Genomic DNA, 22875 nt, shown 5'->3' on the forward strand with positions numbered 1-22875 from the left:
CTACAGGACGTCACGTACATATCTATCTACACCGTTACCCATATGACAAGGTCACATATCCATTGGTAGTATGTGTGACGGATAAAGGAGGGTTATGTAACAACATTACGTCTGGATGGGTGTTTGCATGGATGAATGAAGCTACATTGGGGCCGGCAGCTCTCAATCATGTATTGGAGGTAGTGAAGAATTGTAGCATTTTACTATTTTGGACTTACCACATTCTACTTGAAGGTGTCCGTTAAGGAGACATGACAGGCGTACTGACCAGCGGTGTAACTGTGGAATGTGACTGCAGTCACTATTATTTTAGTGTGGCAGATAGTTTTCTCTCTGGCTGACCATCATGACTTGTGAATAACGTTACTGTGCTTTTGGATGTCATTCATTGTCACTAATGGGTGGTGCATTGTGGTACATGTGGTTTCTGTTTTGCAAAGATCCTAATGCATGTACTAATGTGTGCACAGTGTCTATTAAGTGCATGGAGAAACGACTGGGAAAGCCTTCCACTTCGGCATGCTATTACTGTGTTGCACATTCAGTTGCATCAACACACCAGCAAGTTCAAAGCACTCAGTATGCTGTGTTTGGCATTCTGTGTGAGGTTTGATGTTGTGCAGGTTGCGGATGATGAGGTTGCTTGGTGTTATTCCTCATCTACCTTAGCCTTTTGTTGGCCTATTCAGCCTCTGTGCACTTCAATGGATGCTTGGTAATGGTTACAGGATATTGCAGAAGGGGTGATGCTGGATTCATGCATGCAGTGTGCACATCCGCTCCTTATGCATGCCATGCTGTGGTGTTTCAACACTCCCCGTGGCCCTGTGGTTAGACTCACCTAACAGCCAGGTTGCCCATGCTGTTTACTGCCCCCCAATTCAACACACCTCATGGCCCTGTGGTTAGACTCACCCAGCAGCCAGGTTGCCTATGCTGTTTACTGCCCCCCCCAATTCAACAATCCTGTCATGATGCCTACCTCCAAGGAGCCAGGTCCGACCCAGCAACCCCAGAGGCAGGCATCATTTCCCCCATGGGAGTGCCAGCGGGCCCAAGCTGGGGCCCTTTGGACGCAGTCCTGGTGCCTTAGGCGCCAGGTTCATGTTGGACCTCTGTCCTGGCGCCTTAGGCGCCAGGCTCATAAAGCTAGACATGTGTTCAAGTGTTTTTATGTGCACTTACCTGATGCAGACCATGCTGCCACATCCAGGCCCTCTTGAGGCCTGAATGGAACTACTTTACCTGTGGGACTACTTTCCACCCGGGTGTGGTCGGGGAAGGATACATACCTGATCGGAGGAAGGATACACACTTGGAACTTCTTCCAAAGCTATTTAAACCACACCCGATCAGCAACTCACGCTTCGCGTTGTTCTGCTCCTCGCAGCTGGACGCTCACCGTGTCAGCTCCTGCATCTGGACTTCAGCCACGCCTGTCAGCATCCTGGGTCACCTGCAAAGGGAGACAAGAGACCTTACCAGCTAAATCTGCTCCACGGAGACATCACCGACGATCCTGAAAGGGAAGACATTATTTTTAAAAGCATTTTGTTACGATCGCTGCAGCGCTGCATTTCACTCACCTTTCCTGAGTTCCTCCATCTTCAGCAGCGATCATCCGGATACACAGCCACTTCCCAGAGCCTAGAGAAAAAGACAAGAATAAGAGGCGAGAGAAGGAAGGGAATTAGACTTACCTGTTGGGTCATTCCCATTTCATTTCGGGTCTTGCCGCTTCCAGGCATTTTCCGGACCCCGGCCCCTATGGGGAAAAAAGACAAAGACATTGAATGAGCGAATGCAAAGACAGTTCCCGAGCGCTCATCCAGAACTTACCTGTCATTTACTGGAACTGCACGTTTCACTTCGGGTCGGCGCCATATCTCCGGCATTCCGAACCCCGGCCCCTAAGGGGAAAAAAGACATAAGCATTAGCGCTTGCTGCAAAAATACAATGAACATTATTATTAAGCTTGGACTTTTGAACTTGCAACAGAACTTTTACAGAGCCTTACCTGAATAGTCAAGCTTACCTGAACTCCCATCAATCCTCAATCCAGTGAAGTAACTGGGTTTCAACGCGCCCCTGCATCAGAAGCAGGATGGAGAGCTCATCCTTCCTGATCCTAAGGTGAGACTTCACGGGGAATCGTGGAAGGGTATCGTGGAGGGTTGGAAGAGAGTGGGAGGCTTGGGCATAACTCAGTCAGTAGGTAATACTCACTTTCCACGCACAGGGGAATATTCCTGCGAGCCGGAGAAGCCAGAGTAGAGGGCCCTTCCTGTCCATCTACAGAGTCCTGCGCTTCACCATTGAAGAAGCATCAGCACTCGAAGCCAGACCTGCGCCTCCGTGGGAATCAGGTGAGCGTTACAGAACGCAAAGCCTACCCACAATTTCCAACCCGGGCGCTATAGAGACTTCCGAAACTGACCAGCTAGCCCAGCTTTTGGGGGAATTACGGGCAGAGGTGCACTCAGCCCGCCAGGAGACTAACGCTCTCAAAAGAGAACTGATCTTATCCAAGGAAAGAACAGATGACCTAGCCAAAAGGTTATTACAGGCCCAGGCAGGGCACACTCCTTTACCTAATTCCGGAGACATTTCCACATCAATGGGTTTGAGTAACCCGGTACAAATTAATCTACCTGGACACATGCCTTTGGCCCCGCCTGAACGTTTTGCGGGGGATCCCAAGAAATATGCTGTCTTTATGAACCAATGTCGTTTACACTTTCTATGCAGACCCGGAGCCTTCCCTAACGACCAGACCAAGGTAGCCTTTATACTATCTTACCTCAGTGGCAGTGCTGCCGATTGGTCTATTCCATTGGTAAATCAGGATGATCCCATTCTCCAGAATTTTCAGGGCTTCCAGGCCAGCATGGAAAGATTGTTCGTTCGACACTCTCAAGGACAGGCCCTTGATAACGAACTGCTATCCTTACGACAAGGTAATCAGGATCTTCTGTCCTACATAGCCACCTTTAACAGACTGGTTGTGGAAACTGGATGGCCAGAAAGCAAAAGAATCACATTGTTTCATCGAGGCCTGCGCGGAGAGCTTAAGGATGTTCTAGCTCAGATAGTAAACCCACCCCAGGTCTGCGCAGACTACATTGACTTGGTGGTTCAACTTGATCACAGACTTCAAAATAGAAAAGCAGATCGGTTCAAGTATGAAAACCGAGCACCGATCAAAACCCACGCTACCTCCAAGAGTACCGACGTATCTGAACCTATGCAAATCGGTGGTGTTAAAGGACCATTAACGCAGAAAGAACGAGAGAGAAGGTGGCAAATGCAACTTTGTCTGTATTGCGGGACTTCCGGTCACTTTCTTCGAAATTGTCCAGTTAAACCACTTAAGAAGGTGGTTGGAGCTACTGATAACGAATTAGTGACACCTGATTCGGGAAACGACCCAGCCCGGCAAGCGTAGGGGTCCGCTTGCTGAGCTTGAAAACTAACTCTTTGACCTCGCATTTTGTCATGCCAATGGTGCTCGTGGACCCAAAACAGCCTCAGCAGTTGCATGCTATAAAAGCATACATCGACAGTGGAACTATTGGAAATTACATAGACCGTGAATTGGCTTCCAGGATTAAGCTTCCTCTCCGCCCGAAAGTGACCCAAGATGTCATTACTACAGTAGATGGAACCGAAATAGCCTCAGGGCCTGTAACGCATTCCACTGTTGAAGTGACACTGGTGGGTCAGGATGGACATCGGGAAGCAATCGTGTTTGATGTGATCAAGGCCCCACAATTTCAAGTAATTCTTGGAATTCCTTGGTTAGAAACACATAATCCCAGAATTGACTGGCGAGCAAAGAAGATAAGTTTTTCTGATTCTGAACCAACTTGTTATCCAAGAAATCCAGCTATGGGTCTAGCCTCAGCAACTTCCACCCCTGTACAGCTACCGTCAGAATACCAAGAATTCCAAGATGTTTTTCAGAAAGAACAGGCTAACACGTTACCTCCCCATCGGTCTTATGATTGCCAAATCGATCTTGTACCCAATGCTCAACTACCTTGTAGTAGGATTTATGCTCTTACAGAACCTGAGAACCTGCATTTGCGTCAGTATTTAGATCAGTATCTAGCCAATGGTTTTATTCGCCCGTCCAAGTCTCCTGTCTCTTCAGCTCTGTTCTTCGTGCCGAAAAAAGAAGGCAACCTTAGAACGTGTATAGACTATCGCGCCCTAAATCAAATAACGATTAAGAATCGTTATCCTCTGCCCTTGATCCCTGAGCTTATCGACCAGGTGAAAGACGCTTGTGTGTACACCAAGTTAGATCTCCGAGGAGCTTATAACCTGGTGCGCATAAAAGAAGGCGACGAATGGAAGACTGCATTCCGCACCAAATTTGGGCTCTTCGAATATCAGGTGATGCCCTTCGGTTTGTGCAATGCACCTGCCGCCTTTCAGTACTTTATGAATGATGTTCTTCGGGAACTTATCGATGTCTGTGTCATTGTTTACATTGACGACATCCTGGTGTACTCTTCTTCAGAATCTGATCACAGAAAACATGTTAGGGCAGTTCTTGAGAAACTGCGCCAGCACAGACTATTTGCAAAACTAGAAAAATGCGTTTTTCATACCACAGAAGTTGAGTTTCTCGGATTCATCCTGACACCTCAAGGAGTCGGAATGGACTCGCGAAAGGTGGACGCCATCCTCAAATGGCCATCTCCAAGCTCGGTGAAGGGAGTTCACCGAGCTTGGAGCTTTGCCAATTTCTATCGAAGATTCATCCCGGAATTTTCCCGAACAGTCCAACCCATCACCGCTCTCCTAAAGAAAAACAAACGCTTCGAATGGACTCTTGAGGCCGAACAAGCCTTCCAGGACCTGAAAACTAAATTCACCTCTGCACCTGTATTGAAGCACCCGCACCCAGATCTCCCGTACATAGTGGAAACAGACGCATCCAGTTCGGCCATGGGAGCTGTCCTGTCGCAAAGAGACCCAAAAACTAACCAACTACACCCAGTGGCCTTTTGGTCCAGAAAATGTTCTCCTCCTGAAATCAACTACGCAATTACCGATAAAGAGTTACTGGCCATCAAATCTGCTTTCAAGGCTTGGCGTCACTACCTTCTCGGGGCAAGACACACCATCACCGTAATTACGGACCACAGAAACTTACAGTATTTAAAGACGGCCAAAGCTCAATCTTCACGACAACTCCGATGGGCTCTATTCTTTGCGGAATTTGATTTTGTAATTACCTATCGCCCTGGCTGCAAGAATTGAAAAGCGGACGCCTTATCCCGGATTGGCATGGAAGAACCTAATCCGAGCTTAGAACCTGTGCCCATCATACCTGAGCAAAGAATCTTAGGCTTAACTTCATTGCAAACTATTGAGGATATCCAAACGCAAGTAAAACAACTTCTAGACTCTTCAACCTTACTGGAATGGAGTCAAAAGGGTCCTCATTACACCGTTAAGGATGACTTACCCTACTTCCAGGAGCGGTTGTTTCTGCCAAGTAAAAAATTGCAAGAACTTGTTATTGCCCATCATCATGAATCTTTAATGGAAGGACACCCTGGTATCGCTAAAACGGAGGAAAAAAATCAAACGCCACTTCTGGTGGTCTTCTTGGAGAAAAGACATAAAGTCTTTTGTACTGTCTTGTGGAATTTGCGCCCAAAACAAGGCTCAAAAGAAAAGGCCATCCGGCCTACTTCAACCCTTGGATATTCCACCGGCACCATGGCACACCCTGTCAATGGACTTTATAACAGATCTGCCTCCTTGTGCTGGTTACAACACAATCCTTGTAATTGTGGACCTATTCTCCAAAATGGCCCACTTTATCCCTTTAAAGGGTTTGCCTTCAGCTTCCACCTTGGCCAAGGAATTCCTGGAGAATATAGTTTGCATACATGGTTTCCCTTCCATATTAGTCTCGGATCGTGGAAGTCAATTTATCTCACATTTTTGGAAGAAGTGTTGCCAACTAGCACAAATAGAGGTGCGGTTATCCACCAGCCACCACCCCCAGACCGACGGACAAACCGAGAGAACCAATCAGACTCTCGAGCAATATCTTCGGTGCATGTTACACCAATCCGAGTTAAATTGGAAAGACATCCTTTGGATCGCAGAATATGCATACAACAATTCAGTGCATTCTGGAACCGGACAAACCCCCTTTTATACTTTGTATGGTCACCATCCTCGGACCTCTGACCTAGATCCACCTCTGACCCTGGAAATGCCCGCAGTAAATCATCTGCATTCCACAATAACCCGAGCCTTCAAAGAAGCTGCAACTCATTTACAGCAAGCCAAGAAAAAGTATAAAGAAAACGCTGATTTGCACCGAAGTAAAACTCCTCCTTACCAGGTAGGAGACCAGGTATGGCTAGAAACTAGACATTTACCCCTCAAGGGCCCGCGAACCTTCAATCCCAGATTCATAGGACCTTATCCTATCAAAGCTATAATCAACCCAGTGGCCTTTAAACTGGATCTACCGTCCAACATGCGTATTCATCCAGTTTTTCATGCATCACTTTTGAAGCCAGTACAACCAGGAACCCGATTGTCCAAGCCTCCAGATCCAGTTCAAATTGAAGGGGAATTAGAATTCGAAGTTAAAGACATTTAAGACTCCAAGGTGGTAAAGTCGAAACTCTTCTATCTTGTTGACTGGAAGGGATATGGACCTCAGGAGAGATCGTGGGAGCCTAGTAACCATGTCCACGCACCTCGATTAGTACAAAGGTTTCACCGGAGATTTCCGAACAAGCCCAAACCCCCGGAGGGAAGAACCTTGGGAGGGGCCTTGAGGGGGGGGTACTGTCATGATGCCTACCTCCAAGGAGCCAGGTCCGACCCAGCAACCCCAGAGGCAGGCATCATTTCCCCCATGGGAGTGCCAGCGGGCCCAAGCTGGGGCCCTTTGGACGCAGTCCTGGCGCCTTAGGCGCCAGGCTCATGTTGGACCTCTGTCCTGGCGCCTTAGGCGCCAGGCTGATAAAGCTAGACATGTGTTCAAGTGTTTTTATGTGCACTTACCTGATGCAGACCATGCTGCCACATCCAGGCCCTCTTGAGGCCTGAATGGAACTACTTTACCTGTGGGACTACTTTCCACCCGGGTGTGGTCGGGGAAGGATACATACCTGATCGGAGGAAGGATACACACTTGGACCTTCTTCCAAAGCTATTTAAACCACACCCGATCAGCAACTCACGCTTCGTGTTGTTCTGCTCCTCGCGGCTGGACGCTCACCGTGTCAGCTCCTGCATCTGGACTTCAGCCACGCCTGTCAGCATCCTGGGTCACCTGCAAAGGGAGACAAGAGACCTTACCAGCTAAATCTGCTCCACGGAGACATCACAGACGATCCTGAAAGGGAAGACATTATTTTTAAAAGCATTTCGTTACGATCGCTGCAGCGCTGCATTTCACTCACCTTTCCTGGGTTCCTCCATCTTCAGCAGCGATCATCCGGATACACAGCCACTTCCCAGAGCCTAGAGAAAAAGACAAGAATAAGAGGTGAGAGAAGGAAGGGAATAAGACTTACCTGTTGGGTCATTCCCATTTCATTTCGGGTCTTGCCGCTTCCAGGCATTTTCCGGACCCCGGCCCCTATGGGGAAAAAAGACAAAGACATTGAATGAGCGAATGCAAAGACAGTTCCCGAGCGCTCATCCAGAACTAACCTGCCATTTACTGGAACTGGAACTGCACGTTTCACTTCGGGTCGGCGCCATATCTCCGGCATTCCGAACCCCGGCCCCTAAGGGGAAAAAAGATATAAGCATTAGCGCTTGCTGCAAAAAGACAATGAACATTATTATTAAGCTTGAACTTTTGAACTTGCAACAGAACTTTTACAGAGCCTTACCTGAATAGTCAAGCTTACCTGAACTCCCATCAATCCTCAATCCAGTGAAGTAACTGGGTTTCAACGCGCCCCTGCATCAGAAGCAGGATGGAGAGCTCATCCTTCCTGATCCTAAGGTGAGACTTCACGGGGAATCGTGGAAGGGTATCGTGGAGGGTTGGAAGAGAGTGGGAGGCTTGAGCATAACTCAGTCAGTAGGTAATACTCACTTTTCACGCACAGGGGAATATTCCTGCGAGCCGGAGAAGCCAGAGTAGAGGGCCCTTCCTGTCCATCTACAGAGTCCTGCGCTTCACCATTGAAGAAGCATCAGCACTCGAAGCCAGACCTGCGCCTCCGTGGGAATCAGGTGAGCGTTACAAATCCTCATGGCCCTGTGGTTAGACTCACCCAACAGCCAGGTTGCCTATGCTGTTTACGGCCCCCTGCCCCAATTCAACACTCCCCATGGCCCTGTGGTTAGACTCACCCAACAGCCAGGTTGCCTATGCTGTTTACGGCCCCCTGCCCCAATTCAACACTCCCCATGGCCCTGTGGTTAGACTCACCCAACAGCCAGGTTGCCTATGCTATTTATGGCCCCCTGCCCCAATTCAACACTCCTCATGGCCCTGTGGTTAGACTCACCCAACAGCCAGGTTGCCTATGCTGTTTACGGCCCCCTGCCCCAATTCAACACTCCTCATGGCCCTGTGGTTAGACTCACCCAACAGCCAGGTTGCCTATGCTGTTTACTGTCCCCCCAATTCAACACTCCTCATGTCCCTGTGGTTAGACTCACCCAGCAGCCAGGTTGCCTATGCTGTTTACTGACCCCGCCCCAATTCAACACTCCTCATGGCCCTGTGGTTAGACTCAGCCAGCTGCCAGGTTGCCTATGCTGTTTACTGCCCCCCGTCCCAATTCAACATTCCTCATGGCCCTGTGGTTAGACTCACCCAGCAGCCAGGGTGCCTATGCTGTTTACTCCCCCCCCCCCATTCAACACTCCTCATGGCCCTGTGGTTAGACTCACCCAACAGCCAGGTTGCCTATGCTGTTTACTGTCCCCCCCATTCAATACTCCTCATGGCCCTGTGGTTAGACTCACCCAGCAGTCAGGTCCGATGTCCAGCGTGTCATGCCATGTAGCGGGGCAGCGTGGAGTTACGCAGCACCATGGAGTCATGTGTAGAGCCAGGGAATCTTGCGCAGCAATGCGTGATTATTTTGCGAGCATCGCACACCATCTGTACGTTGAGGGAATGGTACAGCTTCCTGTTGCGGTACACTACCTCTACAGCATGCCGGACAACCAGCTCCACATGTGTACAGTCGACCGCACCTATTACATTAGACATGATGTGGTCGCGTACATGGGACAGGAGTGCATTTGGCACCTGGGAGAGCACACGGGAGAAACAGGGTTGGGAGATTCCATCATGCAGTTGACCCACTGTGTGCTGATAAGTGCCTGTGGCAAGGAAGTGTAACCCAGACACTACCTTCAGCAAGGGGGTGGGGGTGGCTGTCCGGATATTTATTAGACTCACCAGGTCGTCATGTATCAGGTCCACTATAGTGGTGATGGTGTCCCTGTCCAGCCGGTGCAGGGTGTAGATCTGAGCGGGTGAGATTGAATGGGGTGGCCCTTAGGCGAGGGATTGGTTGCTGCCTGCGAGGTACAACCCGCCGCACGTTGGGTATCTGCTGGGCCATCATGGCCCTCCGTCTCCTCATGCGCCTCCGCTGCTTCCTCAATGAGTAGCTCTGCAGGCATGTCTTCCAGCTCCAGTACTGCTAGTGCTAATGGTAGCATTGTGGATTTGGAAGGGGTGTGGGTGTGGTCCTTTTGTGCTGTGCCACAGTCCATTTCCTCCACCTGTGCTGATTGTGAGCATCTGTGGCAGGTTTCTACACACCAGAATCCTCCTAATAATAATAATAATTATTATTATTATTATAATGATAATAATAATAATAACCCATGGTCCGCGATGCCAGTGTTTCCGGCATCATTGTATCCGTTATTACCAGTATGTACATGCCGGTGGTTGCGTGTTCATGCACCTCTAAATGTGGACATACTTATGCCATGATGGTATCACTGGCACGGCTCCCGCGTGTCAATGCTGAAACCAGCAATGGTGTGGCCAGGCACGGCGGGTCCCTCGTTATGCCGGTAAGACCGGCATCGCGACTCGGACTACACCGGTCTGGGAAAGGGTGCTGGTATGGTGCTACCGGCACCGCTCTTTCCGGACCGCGATACATGTAATGAGGCCCAATGAGCTGACTCTCAGACCTCAACAAAAATGTTTTTTTATCAGGGTCCATCTGTACATATGTTTATAGCTGGTACCCACAAGATTGCTGAAATTATCAGGATGGAAACACTGGGAGGATCCATGCTAAAAACCATCCATTAAATTCAAATTCAACAGCTCTGGGAATGCCATTTCTGAGTGCATCTATGTGCAGTTGGCAGTAAGGTTTGGCCTGAAGGGGATTCCACCCCCAGGGGCCTTTTTTACTGGTAAACATCTATAGTAACCCGAGCTGTGTCACTATTTATTAAAGTTTTTTTTTAATGATATTCGATTAACAAGTAAGCTTTAACAAACAGAATAAAAGAAATACATACAATATTTAATTTAAAATACAGATCTGTTTTTTTAAAACTCTACCACAGCCCGGGGGCATTGAGGCGCTTTTACAGTAATATGTCTTAGTTGTGTATTTATAACAGGCTTAATACCAGAGGTTTCTAGGCGCCGACCCTAAGATCAAACCTGTGTTGCTTCGTGTTGTTTTGTTTCCAAGGCGAGCACGTTGCCGCTGAGCTATCCTCCCGGGACAGATGGCAGACTAATAATTCACATATAGTACTTTTCAAGAAAACACCATATCCCATCACGTTAAGTATGCATATAAGATAAAAAGCAATAAAAATAACAGAAATAAACATATTATAATACAATCTGGTATCTCATCGAAAAGTGACACACAGCCAATGCACATTATTTTCAGCCTGTTACCTTTCACATGTGCCCAGGACTTCTTTTAAAAAATGAATGGCAGCAGTCATAATCAACTGCCATACTCTACCAGGGTGAAACTGGGCATAGGGTTGAGTTAAGTGGCCAGAATACACTTTACGCCTCACTTCTAGTGATCCACAATGTAGTACTATATGGCAAAGCGTCTCCATCTCTTCCATGCAAGAGCAGAATCGACAGACTCTCAGCTGTCTCGGAACCTTGCTCCAAACACCCATAATTTCATTTGTATGGATCAAGTTCATTCTCAGTCTCATCACCATTGACCGCTCGACTGGGCGACCTACTCAGATATTCAGGGCAAGTTCTGACTGGCCTGGCATCTATCAGCAAGTCACTGCATTGATGATGGGGTCTGACTTTGCTTATTGTGTCAACCGAGCCCCACTCTTTCAGTCTCCTTGTCATACGTGTTGGATTATGACATAGTGTGTCTTTCGAGATGTCATACTCACTACAAATCAACTCACATTTGGTTTCCCAGTTTTGGGGGGCAACCCGGGATTTTCTGTATAGCAGTTGCTTTAACAGCCACCAAACTGACCCTCCTAGGCACAGTAAATATTTCTCAGCAATGAGAGGTTCTTCCGATATAGATGAAATGTTATCGAAGGTAATCCCAACTCATACCGGATAACAGCCACCGGCACACCATTCGGTAGCTGTAGGACTCTCCTCCAAAACAAACCCTCCAAGGCATCACAATCCCATTGGTTATCGATGGAACACCCTTCGCCCTGTAGAAATCTAGACCTGGGGTCCTGCACAAGTGACCAAACCTCCGGTTCACAGCTCAGGCTTGAGTTGCAAGCTTTAACACCTTGGAGCGTTGGTAACTTTGCAGCTCCGTTTTCATGTGGAGTTCGAGGAGTCTACATCCTAGGTAGGTAGAATTTGGAACCTTAGCCGGAGGCGAGCCACCAATATTCTACTGAAAGCTCTTGTATTTTTGTTTCTTTCCTGGTCTGAATGTTAGTATCTCTGATTGTGTTATGTTGATACTTTAGCCAGGGCATCAAGCTTGTGCTGCAAACCAATTGGGGTGTAGTCAAAAAGGACAAGATAACAACACGTAGTCCAAGCAAGTGGAGGCCAGATTTGGTGAGAAACCACAAATGAGTTTGAAGATTTCTGCAAGATCTGAAATGAACAGGCTAAAGAGTAAGGGGGCCAAAACACAGCCCTGCTTCAGGCCACCTGGTAATAACAGGTGATGAAAGCTTACCTTGGGCATTTAGACGCACTCTAATAGAGGTGTCCGAATGGAGGCCCATCAAGATCTCCAGTAAATGGACAGGACATCCCAATTTTTTGAGTTTAGCCCACAGGCAGGCTCGGTCAATACTGTTGAAGGCCATGGCAAAGTCGATAAACGCCATGTAGACGGGCCTCGACCTCGCCATCGCCTCTTTTTTTAACAAGCCCAAGATAAACAGGTTTGCGTTCATTCTAGTACACTACCTGTCTGTAGCACATCCAATCTGCCAGCACCCTGGGCACAATCCGTTAGTTCTTTCAACACTATACTCGCATAGATTGTGGCCGGGATGTCCACTAGTGCTATAGGTCTGTAGTTACACAGCAACCAACGTTGGCCCTTATTAAAGATTGGTACTACAATGTACTGGGTCCCCATTTTTGGCGTGGTTGCTGGTGTTGTAATTTTGCTAAAGATTAAGCCCAGAATATGCGCCCATAGCTCGGGATCGAGTTTTAGAACAGCATTTGACAGACCGTCTGACCCCGGGGCGCCTGATTTCTTACTGCACAAAATAAGAGAACTTATTTGACCCTCTGAAAATACCAGATGCCATGAGCCCACAGTAGGTTCCTTCAATGGATTTCCCCCACAGATTCACCTTTGTAAATGGTTGTGAAGTGATCAATCCAATCTTGCTCTCCGATAGGATTAATCAGAGAGTTAGATGATGGTGTCACCAGATTGTTGGTCACTCGCCAGAAGGGGGATACATCTTTTGAGGAGATCAACTGCAGCATCTCTTGAGCATCTTTCAGCAAAACGTTATATTTATGAAGGCAAAGCCATTGTTTGTATTTCTGCTTCGAGGACTTTCTCTGGACTCTATCGAGTGTGGGGCAGAATCTAAGAGCCAGTGGCTGGTCTTCCTTTAATGCCCGTATATGCTGGGTTCAGAAGACATTGGTAGCCGTCTACAGTTGGGGAATCTAAAAGCCAGATTCCTGTATAGAAAAGAGATCAGTCTCCAGGATGGGTGAGGCCTTTTGTGATAGCAGATTGGTGAAGTCTCTCGAATTCTACAACAGACACTTAATAAGTGTGAAGGAAGTGGCTGTTTCTCCTTCTAATTGCTAGTTATTACGGGCATTCAAACAGGCCACCACCCAATTCCAATCTGTGCCATCTTGAGATGCCCTGTGACCCGTTAGATGGTTAATGACAAGTCGTCCTGCTGAGCCTTCTCGTGTGCAGGTGATTGACATGATTGGTCGTGGTTTAACTGCTCTTGAGGGCTCGGTGGCAGGGGCAACAGCACAAGTGATCGAAGTGGAGGGGGGAATTAGAGTTTGGTGGGTGCTAGGATAAGGTGTTATAGAAAATCCCCAAGATTCCAGATGGGCAGCAGCTGCCAAAACCTGATCAGCAATGAACCTCAATGCAAAGTGAAGAATTACCTTGTCTAATCTCAGATTATTCCAGAATTTGACCTGCGTTATGTCAATAGAGTTTATGTTAGACAAGGTTGACACTTTGGTAGGAGCTTCAAAAAAGCAGCCAACTTCAATGTCAGTTGAATACAATCCTTTAAGGCCCAAGAAAGAAGTAATTGCATGTTCGACGCCTCCCGCTGGGCTGTCGAAGCCAGGGCCATTGTAACCTCTTTTACAGTTGTGGTTTCAGTCCAGTCAACCCCGGGAGCTGTAGTCACCTGGGCCGACTTGCTGCAGGTTGTTGTTATTGACTCCTGAGAGGCCCCCAGGCCTTCAGAAGTAGCACCCACAAGACTGGGGAGAATAGATGGTGTCAAAATGTCCCCCTCGGCACTATCCGCTATACCATGATGTTGGACTTGCTCTGTTAAGTCAATAGTCTCCTTGTCCCTCACCGGTGTCAGCCCAAGTTGCTGATTTCCAGGTGTAGGCAATGCTAGTACATGTGGTGCCAAATGACATTGCTGAAGTTTAGCTTGATATGACTGTGGTGCATGCGGTCCGAAAGGGAGGCGTGGGAGGGATAGGTTTCTGAGGGACTTTCTTGGGCCCCTACCCACATTCTTGCAGATAGTTTTCCTGTTCTTTGACTTCTTTGAGGCCTGGCCACCAGTTAATGGTTCCACGGTCACCGCCAATTGATTAGTCTTGGGCGGCAGAGAAGCTGTCTTTGGCCTCACGGAAGGGGGACCGTAAATCCCAAAAGTTGCCAGCGTCGTCAATGGTGACTCAGCCAACTCAGCCACTTCAGTATCTTTATAGCACAACACCACTCTCCCTTCACGCAATAATGCCTCCGCAGTTTGCATTAGGGCTGGATCTATGTGAACAGCTGCCTCTATCATGATTCCCTTAGAGACCTCAATAAATCTTGCTGCAGCAGCATCCAGAGTCAGCAGACCGCATCCAACCTCATTGTTTGGTTTCAGGTAAGTACTAAACTGTGAGGGTATGGCCACAGACGCAGTGCCCTCTCAGGAAGGTCCCACTTCCAATGCCCCTGTCTGCTCCCTTTCTGCTTCTGGAACGCTGTTTGGGATCCTCCATGCCCCTTAACCACAATAAGGCTTCCACCTCACTCTTCTAAGGAATCCGGACTGCCTTGGCATTGTCACCTCCAGAACTAAGTGGTAGTTTCCTCCTTATGGACTCACTCCTACCAACTTTGACTATTACTGTTCTTTCTGCTTGTTACTCCCATGTTTGAGAAATGGACCCTTTGTTGCCAAAGGGTGAAACTTTCCTGCACTCATGTGGGGTCTATGCCCTCGTGTGTCGTTCTATGGTCAAAATTAGACCAGTTCTAACAGTCAATTGTTATTACATCAAGAGTAATTTCGATTGTTTAAACTATAGCACATACTTTCGAAATCTGTTCGTCTTACTTTAAATATGTCTAACGCTGTTTAGATTATAATGAGTCTCAAAAATCACAGGCATGAATTTCGTAAGTTGAGTGGTACTCAAATTTAATTTACACCAATCAGACTGGACATTAGTTACATGTCCTTATTGATTCATTCAATGAATATTTACATTCAACAAAACAAATAATCAATAGTTCAAAATAATGATAGTTATACAACATAAACATAAAGTTCAAGTTCAACTTGTATTGTATGTGTTTGGTGTTCAATTCAAGGACTGACATAAGATAAAGCATAAGATTGTATTTACCAAGTTCACAATCTATAGGTCCCCCATTATCTCCATGGGTTTTTTTGGTAGAATTACGCCTAATTTAAGTGGTCTACAAAATTGTCCTTAAATTCAATTTCTTTAAAAACCAGAAGAAACTTGGGACGATGTCCTGTAGCTAATGCCAACACGTTTCGAACTTTGAAAGTTCATCTTCAGGGCCTTCAAGTTATCTGTTTCAAAGGGAGTTGTCCATTCTGTGGGACAGACAGAGATGGGCCGCAATAAGATTAATTTGGCATTGTATGCATTATTACATCTATATAAATCTAGGTAGGTTGTTTCTATATTGCTCTAAAGCTGCTTTTAAACCTATGGGTGTCAAATTGCACCCCACATGGTTAAATGCCTCAACTTTAATCTGTAAATTCTAATTTTTTAATCCCACTAAGTGTAGTTAATGGGTTGAAAGCAGAATACTCACCAATATGGGGAGCATTATGTCTCCAGAAAGAGTGTTTATGTAACTTGTCCTTGGTACTTAAAGAGTTTAAAACTTCTTTGCTAACATCTGAATCCCTGTTTTATAAAGTCAAATCTTGCTGTTTTTGCTTTTTGCTGGAAAGTCAAATCTTGCTGTTTTTGCTTTTAGCTGGAAAGTCAAATCTTGCTGTTTTTGCTTTTTGCTGGAATGTCAAATCTTGCTGTTTTTGCTAAATTCTCAGTATTTTGCTTGTATACTGCTGCTTCTCTGTACCCTGCCAGCCCAGTGACCTCACCACTCTCTTTTGTCCCACACCTACCTGCCTTAGCACCCCCAGTTTCTCCATCCTCTCCTCGCTTCCACCCTCATGGTGCTTTCTGTTTCGCCTATGTTTTCCAACTGCTTCTCCATTGACTACACTTCCCTTCTCACTAAGTCTGGCAGGAAGAAGTTCAAAAAGGATATCTTGGCCTCTAACCCTGGTCTTCCTATCACCGACACCTACTCCAATACTTCCTCAAGACAGACCCTCACCGACATCCTCTTTGTCATTCCTTCGCCGGATTTATGGACTCTTCATATGATCTCTGTGCTCTGTCCTATCTCCTCCTCTCCCATTAATGGTGGCACTCGCTGGGAAGTTCTCATGGCTTCCTTCGACTCCTCTAAAGTCATCATTAATGTCTACCTTAATGGCACTGTCATGGTCCAAGACCCTAAGGCAAATCTCCTCCTCTTTGATAGGCGCTTCCCTCGCCTCATCAAATTCCTCTCATCTCCTGCTGTCCCCTCCTCTCCCCCCTTGGCTACCTTGCCCTCTCTCTCCTCCTCCTCCTCTGCACCTCCTAGGGCTCTTTCTCCTCCGCAGGGCGTACCTCTGCTCTGTACCCATCCCCGGAAGGTCTTTAAGGCTAGCAACCTTCTTCATACTGCCACTCTCAATTCTCGCTCTGCTGTCAAACACTCCTCTGACATCTGCCACCTCCTTGAAGAACTAGACCTTGATGTCCTTGGTCTTACCGAGACATGGTTCACTGCCATCTCTGTCACAAGCTTTGACACTCTCCTCCCTGACGGCTACAAGGTCCTCTCCGCACCCAGATCCTCCCAGTCCTTTGGGTGGGTAGCCCTGATCTTTCCTGAGTTGATTCCTGCCTCCATCATTCCCACTCAGACCTAATCCTCGTTTGAATACCTTGTCGGTAGGCTCTCTCTCTCTCTCTTACCCATTCTCTTACTGTGGCTACCATCTACCGGCCTCCTAGTCAAATCACCTAACTTCTCTCTGAGTGGGTGGACCTCTCCTCCTCCCTCCTGGCCTCTACCACTCAACTCCTGCTCCTCGGTAACCTCAATATCCATTTAGACTCATTGTTCCACTAGTGTACTCTTCCATAACCTCTGTAACTCCCTCTCCCTGTCCATCCTCCCCTTTGGCCCGACTCACTCTGCAGGGCACACACTCGATGTCTTAATCTCCTCTGACCTTCCCCTCTCCATCCCTCTGACCACTCCTCTCTCCTGGAGCGATCACTCCCTCCTCTCCTCTCATCTCTCCCTCTCTTCCCCCCAAGCCAAGCCTACCCCAACACTGCCACCTATCTTCTCGGACATACGGCCCATGAAGCGTGCGTCAGTTGAGGCTTTCACCGCCACTTTCTCTCCCCCCTCCACCTCTGACTGTCTCACATCCCGACACAGCCCTGTCTCTGCTCTACTCTTCAATTTCTGATACTCTTGATGCTCTTGCCCCTGTCATGAGGATCCGGGTGAAGTCCAAAGCCAAGTGCAATTCCTGGTATGACTCCGACCAAGCTACACTTAAACGTAAGTGTAGGGCGTCTGAGAGGAAATGGAGGGCTTCTTGTTCATCCTCTGACAAACTGGCCTGTCGCCTGCTCCAAAGACAATACCGACTCTCTGTCCTAACCAAGAAGAGAATCCACATTCAAGCTTGTGTCTCTGCGCATCTAACAACGCGTCGGAATTCTTTAAAGTCTGCAAAGAGCTGGCCAACCCTGCTGCAGTCTCTACTCCTCCTGTTGCCTCTCAGGCTCTTTACAATGCCCTTGCCTCTCACTTTATCTCAAAGACCCAGGACATCCTGTCCACCCTCTCCACTCCTCCCCCTCCTCTCCCCTCTTCGTCTGTGATTGCGGACCCTCCTTCAGCCACCCCCCAACCTCCTTCTCGTCCTTTCCTCTTTTCTCCCCTGATGAGGTCGCTAGATAAGTCCGATCTATGAAAGCCTCGTCAAAACAGCTTCATCCCTGTTCCTCTAAAACCATCAAGGACCACATTGACACCCTCGCTCCGGCCCTTGCTGATTTTTGCAACCACTCCTTTGCCTCAAGATCCTTCCCCTCCCCTCTGAAGCACTCCTTTGTGCATCATCTTCTCAAGAAATGCACAGCTGATCCTTCTTGTCTGGCTAACTATTGCCCAATTTCCATTACTCCCTTTCTGGGCAGACTCCTGGAAAAGTTGCCATCTCTCAGCTTAACCTTCATTCCAATTGTGTTGGCTCTCTCCATGACCCCCAGTCTGGCTTCAGAGCTGCCAGAAGCACGGAAACTGCTCTCCTGAACATCTGTGAAGTTCTGCTCTCCAACCTTGACTGTAACATTCCCTCTGTCCTCATCCTCCTCGATCTCTCTTCTGCCTTAGACACGGTTAACCATAGCATCCTGCTCAACCGTCTCCGCAATAACCTGGGTATCACTGATCAGGTTCTGGCCTGGCTGACCTCTTTCCTCTCTGATCGATCTCCCAGGTCCAACTTGGGTCCTTCTTTTCATCTATCTTCCTCTCTACCTGTGATGTTCCCCAGTGGTCTAACCTCTCGCCCTGGCTTTTCAACCATTACCTGGCAACTCTCGCCCACTGCATTGACATTTCCTGCTCAAATTTCCAGTGCTACGCTGACAACACTCAACTCATTTTCAGGCTGCCCTCGGCCACCTTCTCTCCCTCTCTCATCTCTGATTGCCTAACTGCCATTCAAGATTGGTGTGCCGCCAATGATCTTTGTCTCAATGCCAGCAAGACAGAGATCCTCATCATTGGTACACCTTCACCATCCTTTCTCCTCACTCTCTGGGCGGTCTCCTTTGGCCCTCCTCCTACCCCCACCTGCGAGGCTAAGAACCTTGGGTGCATCTTTTACTCCACACTTTCCTTCTCCACCCACATCTCTGATGTCTCTAAAAAGTCAAACTTCCTACTGCACCTCCTCAGAGGTACTCTGCCTTTTCTCTCCTTCCCCCAGAAGCTCATGGTCTCCCAAGCTCTGGTTCTCTCTAGGTTGGACTATTGTAACACCCTCTTTCTAAATCTACCTGCCTCTACTCTCCGCCCTCTACAACTAATCCAGAACAGGACTGCAGGACTTGTCCTTGGCCTCAAGCCTTGGGATCGTATCTCTCCAGCTCTGAAATCTCGTCATTGGCTCCCAGTGGATGCAAGGATTAAATTCAAAACCCTCTGCATTGTCCACAAGGGTTTCCGGGGCCTCGGTCCAAAATAACTTCAGCTATCCCTCTGCAAATACCTCCCCTCTCAAGCTCTTCACTCCTCAACCTCTAACTCCCTCGGGGTGAGTCGTTTTTCAAAGAAATGAACTGGGGGTAGATCGCTGTTTTCGGCTGGGGCCTCCCTCTGGAACAGCCTCCCCGCCACTCTAAAACTTGAGGAGAACCTGGTTCAGGAAGCACCTTTCGACCTTCCTCTTTGCTTCTACTTTCGCTCCCCCTCTCCCCTGCTGATCTGTTCTCTCTTGGCACTGTACACCTGGCCACCCTCTGTCCTCCAGGCCCAGGTTCCTGCTCACCCTGCCACCCTCCCGCACTGCCTCCGGGTCCCCCCTTGCCCTGGCATCTGTAAGCCCCCCATTTTTTTTCTTCCTGCACTTATCAGACCTACCCTGTCTGCTGCCTTAAACCCAGCACTTGCCAATTGCTGGCTGCACTGCCACTGTTTGTTGCCTTTATTATTTATTTATTATTATTTATCTGTTTCTCCTCTGCTTCGCACTTTCCACTTCACCCCCCTCCCATGCACTTTTCCGCTAGCTCTCTCCCATGCACTTGCGCGTTCTCAATGTCACTGGGCCTAGTAAGATCATTGTTTTGTTCTCCCCTGCTCCCCTCCCTTGCCTTGTCGCGCTCTGAAACACTTGTGTACGAGCGCGATAGAAATAAAATATCAATATCAATACCTTGCGCCCCGATTCTCTCAAAATGAACCAGTTGGGGCATAATATCAAACAGCGCAAACCACTGGTGATCTTTGATGAAGGATTCCACAAGGAACATTTTTTCTGTAATGTCTGATAGCAGATGGGTATTCCTTCGAACAGCAGTAGAGACCAGTTCCTGCTGGTCATATAGTGCTTTCAAATCCGGCTGGGCACCCACACACATATTGCATAACGGCATTGGTTTTCTGGCTAGGCAGACCCCGGTATCTTTCACAGGAGTACAAATAATCCCTTGTGGTTGAGGGGTTACGACCAGTGAAAATGGGGCCTTTGGAGTTTCCTGGAGAGTCTTGGCTACTGATGATGGTAAAGGTAAAGGACATTGATTCCCCAAATCAATTTGATCCTGTTCAAGATCCTCCACTGCTGAGATGGAAATATTCTTGTTGTGAGGCGAGAGGACTCCACTTCTGATAGTTCCAAATCCGTGATCTCGTTAAGGATCTCCTTGTTTTTTGTAAGTAGAACTAAACATTAGTCATTCCCATTAGGTGGTACATCAGAAGGTATGCCAGGCTTAGGAGAGTGTCCCACTGACTGCGGGAATATCCTGTTTGTTTTGTTTTGAAACGAAAATGATTGATAATAGGATTTACCAAAATGAAAAACATTCTCCCCAGTAGTCTGCGATGTAACCTTTGGGGGTGCAGATTTAGGAGGATCTACATTAGCTCTTGCAAACACTGGTGTTGAAGCTAGTGGGACAGGGTGAAAGCACACCTGTCTCAAGGTAGGAAAGGAAAGAGGGGACTGCATCCGATACTAAGTTCCTTAATTGACCAGGCTGTAGGAGTGTCCCTGCCCCTTACCTGTTTTATCCATGATAGCAGAGTTTGAGTTACTTGCGAAACATGGGTGCAATAAGCCCCTGCTTATGGGTGTAACTGCAGCCAGGGTTGATGGTTTTAGCTTTGAAGCATGGAGGCTTGGAGGATTTTGTCTCAGTTAAGAGGAAAACTTGCTCATCCTCTGTGTAACACAGATCAGGACACTGGTGGGGAATTTCCAATTCGTGAGGGACAACCAAGGTACCCGAGTCCTGCGAAATCACTGTAGAGGGTAAACTCGGCAAAGACAGAGCAATAGAACGAGTCCACAGATCGTAAGTGGCCATGAAAAGATGGAAAGAAGGAAATCAGTGACACCGTGGAGGTGAAAAAATTGAGACACAGTGTGAGAGTATGCAAACTTGGCCCCACCACAAATCAGCCCAGCGTACTCACAGTGTCCTGTGAGGTCCGTCGACCTTCAATTGATGACACACTACTCACTACCATGAACAGCCACAAACTAAGGGACTCTGCGGAACTCTGCAGTGTTCCATGCCGAAATAGGGTATTTGGCTCCTCCTCCAGAAAAACAAAACAGTAAGCAGACTGCACTTCCTCTGCTACTGTCACCATTGAAAATGTCCTGTCAAGGACAAAAATCTCCAACGGGTCACTTGCTGGGGACACTGTGTATAAACAAACTTGGAGAGTAGGCCAGAACTCTTCCCTTCTGGACTACTTTGCCTTGACTCAGACATTGTTTGACCAATGTGAAGAAATAAAGGTCGAGGAGTCTGAGTTGGGTGATCATCACATGATCTCTTTGAGAATTCGTTTTATGGTACCACTGGCCAAATTACCATGGCTAGTAAATCTTGCTGTAAATAAAAGTGGGAATAGAATTTCTAGAAATGTAGGTAATGCTCCGAAATATAATATAGCGATTAATGAATATTCATTTATTTAATTGTTTTTTATAACGCGCCTAATACCTTATCACACAATATCCTTTCGGTATTGCTAGTGCCAAAGCTGGACCTGTGGCCTCATGACTCCAGGTCTCCAACTACCAAGTATCCAAACAAGGCTCACAAGGGTCCCACAGCTGACCACCTCTGTTTATCCAGGGAGCTCTGCAACCCCAAGAAGACAATACAAGCAACCTGCAAATGACTAAGAACTCAAGCCAGTTTTCATTGAGGCATTCCCGCTGGCCTCATAGGGCCCACCATGACCATCCATGTTGACCTGGACGGGGGAAGGACTACCGCATTGCCGTATAGTAAGTCCCAAGTCACCATTGTCTATAAGCCCTACTATGGCCAACATTCAGCCCATCTACCCCTGGAGCACTTAGAGTGGTTAAATCTGATGGGGGTAGGAGATACAGCCTGCCGATATCTCTGGTATTCATGTGTGAAGATCCATTTAAGTCAGGACATAGCAGGAGTGAACATCACCTTGACCACCTTGGCCCTAGTCTGCACCACGCGGAAACCAAACCCAGAAGTACCACTATTGATGGGCACCAACTGTGCTCTTTTAGGTACCCTGTCCAAGATGTGTATGGAAATGGCTAGTCCAAAGTTTGCACAATCTCTGAAGATGCACCCAGCTTGCCAATAGGTATACCTCAGGAAATGCCGGGAGAAGACTAACCAAACTGATGAGCCAGTGGGAGATGTGACCACTCCCAACCACGGCCAGGCTGACATATTGCCTGGTCAGACGGTGATGTCCCGCCATGTACGCCTCCAAGGACAAAATAGTTATCGTAGATCGGTGATGGAGGCCCCTGAGGGTGAAGAACTGCCAGGAGGTCTGATGGTCCAACACACCCTGATAAGTGACACTGGCCAGGAACTGAAGAACATTAGAGTGCCCATCACTAATATCAAAGATGAGACCGTACACCTACCCGGGGGAATGAGAATTGCACAGTTTTACCTTGCTGATTCCATGGCCCAGCTAGCTGGTACCCAAAGCCTATATCATCCCTTGGATGTGAGAAAGATAGAAAGATACATTTTGGAGAGTTGCCATTGTCCGAACATGAAAAAGATCATCTATGAGAGCAGCTATCCCTTTGAGCAGCGGTGTTTTCAATCA

The 22875-nt window shown here is 47.7% G+C and overlaps 1 long non-coding RNA gene across 1 annotated transcript in view; it reads right to left on the reverse strand.

The window, feature by feature from the left end:
* LOC138452982 (uncharacterized) overlaps positions 1-22875 on the reverse strand; it is a 58888-nt gene that overhangs the window by 837 nt on the left and 35176 nt on the right. The gene's annotated exons all lie outside the window — the stretch shown is intronic.

This window comes from Ambystoma mexicanum, chromosome 4p, assembly GCF_040938575.1.
Source record: "Ambystoma mexicanum isolate Mex_15411 chromosome 4p, UKY_AmexF1_1, whole genome shotgun sequence".
Taxonomy (NCBI): Eukaryota; Metazoa; Chordata; class Amphibia; order Caudata; family Ambystomatidae; genus Ambystoma; species Ambystoma mexicanum.